Source organism: Belonocnema kinseyi, chromosome 10, assembly GCF_010883055.1.
Source record: "Belonocnema kinseyi isolate 2016_QV_RU_SX_M_011 chromosome 10, B_treatae_v1, whole genome shotgun sequence".
Lineage (NCBI taxonomy): Eukaryota > Metazoa > Arthropoda > Insecta > Hymenoptera > Cynipidae > Belonocnema > Belonocnema kinseyi.
In genome coordinates, this window is record NC_046666.1 from 64,351,380 (window position 1) to 64,353,823 (window position 2,444).

Here is a 2,444-nt window from a genome sequence, read left to right on the forward strand (position 1 = left end):
ATCCTAAATGATAGGATTGTTCGGGCAATTGCACCTGTGTGGCAAGAAATATATCTGTCTTTTGGAAAGCTTAAAGATCCATCCGCAAATAGTGAGGTGCATGGAGAGATTGATGCCGCTTTGGAAAACCAGATTTACTATCTCATCTGGAAAAAATCTTGTGACAACTAACAAGGTCAACTTTCAGAGAGGTGTCTTTCAGGGCGACACCATGGGCTCACTGCTCTTTTGCCCCACATTATTGCTGCTATCTCTAGAACTCCGCCATTCCGACGAGTACTTTTGCGGCGAACCTGCAGATCGAAATTATAAGATCACTCATGTATTTTACATGGTCGATCTTGATATCTATGCCAAAAACAAAGAGCAACTACATCTAGCTCTAGGGATTGTCGAACGATATACTAAGGAAATAGTAATGGGATTTGGGTTAGACAAATGCGCTAATGTTTATTTGAAGCGAGGAAAACTTAATGATATTCCTGAAAGCCCTGAGCTCGTAAATAGAAGCGCTATACGACACCTTTGCGGTGAAGAGACTTATACATACCTGGGCGTGCCATGCACACCTCGAACATTTAGTACACATACTATCTAGTTGTCTAACCCATGCAGAAACAACCTACATCCAGAGGCACAATGCGACACTAAGATTTCGTTATTATCATCTGTGTCACTCGTACGGCAATAACCTTCATATGGCTCCTCTAAATGCTCCTAGGGAAAGCGAGTCAATTGCCGAGAATGAGAAGTGCCGAATATACTGGAACTTTATATCCTCGACAATTGTTTCTGTTGCACACTCGAGGCCTGGCATGGTTCTTCTTGACTTCGAGAAGCGAACCATGTTCATTATCGAATTTTTGGCACCAACTGACAAAAACAGCATAGCCAAGGAGAATGAAAAGAAAGAGAGGTATCGAGACCGTATAAGGGAGTGTGACGATTGTACCCGCAATATTCTGTTAAACTAATCGTCCTTATCATCAGCGCTCTTAAAGGTAACAACCTATCACTGGTTAGTAACCTGAAAAGCATCCCTCCGTGTGAAAAATACAAAAACACTTGCGGGAAAAATGCAGAAGGCTGTCGTCCTTGGGTCGCTCCGTGTCTTTAGGGTGCACGAGACTTTGGCCGGATCGTCGTATTGATTCCGTTACAGACTGTAACCAACTATCTCATGGTCGTGAGACTTGGTTGTGGCTGAAATTTTACCGCGATTTCGCTGGGATTGGGTCCAGTTTTTTTAGATTAGCACTCGCTCCCAGCTAAGTCCTGCGGTGGTCCTTATGAGAAAATTTTAGATATATATTTATTTATTTATTTATATGACCATCCACTCCCCCATTCCTTCGAAACAGGAAGCCCAAGTACACAAACTCTTTCACCTCCTTTACCGCTTTTCCCTTCCACTTCCCCTATATCTCCCACCTCCCCTCCTGAACATCATAACCTTCGACTTGTCCGCATTTATCTCTAGCCTATTTTTATCCAAGTATCTTCTCAACCTCTTCATCATCTCCTTTAAAGCCTCTTCGCTCTTCGCCAGCAGTACTATGCCATCCGCATATTCTAGTAGCCATATCCTGACTCCTCCTACCCTAACTCCTCCTACCACTCCGGCCACTAGCTTACTTTCTATATCCGCGATTAAAATTGCAAAAAGCGTTGGGCTAAGTGGGCACCCTTGCCTCAACCCCCTATCCATCCAGAACTCCTCAGAGATTCCCTCCCCTCTTCTCACCCCATCTTTCGTCTCCTCATATAATTCCCTTATCCTCTCGTTCAGGCCCCTCTTCACTCCCCTCTCTTCCAATGCCTCCCAGAACCTCTCTCTATCTACCGAAGGGAACGCGCTCTTTAGATCTACAAAAAATGCGTACACTTTCGCACCCTTTTTGGTTTGTTCTCTATCCACCACGTGTTGCAAGACGTAAATATTGTTAATAGTACTCCTTCTCTCCCTAAAGCCCGCCTGCATCTCCAGCAATATTCCTTTTCCCTCAACATCCTTGCGCAGCCTATCTGCTAACACCATCGCATATTTTTTGTACGCAGTATGCATGAGCGTAATTCCTCTAAAATTTTCCCGCCTCTTCCTAACCCCTTTCTTATATAGTGGTACGATCAACTCCTCCCTCCAGCCTCTTGGGAATCCCTTCCCTTCCATATTTCCCTATCTACTTCTCTATCTCCTCGTCGTTCAGCTCCTCTTTATCTACCTCCCTATGTTGAGATCTGTATAGTTATGCGAGAATTTGTAATATAGTATTAATAAAACTTATGGAAGAATTTATTATTTAAACTTGAGTTGAGATATAGTAGCGAAGATCATTTAGAGTCGGTAAACACTTTTGCTAAACTTTAGAATTTGGTTGTATTGTTATCTTGGATTTATGAATTTGTATTTCTACTTATTCCTGTGCCGAACTTGTCGAGCCTGA

General features: G+C 43.1%; 1 protein-coding gene across 1 annotated transcript in view; it reads left to right on the forward strand.

Moving 5' to 3' along the window:
• Positions 1 to 2,444, forward strand: part of LOC117181169 — a 7,542-nt gene that overhangs the window by 4,406 nt on the left and 692 nt on the right. The window lies entirely within an intron of this gene.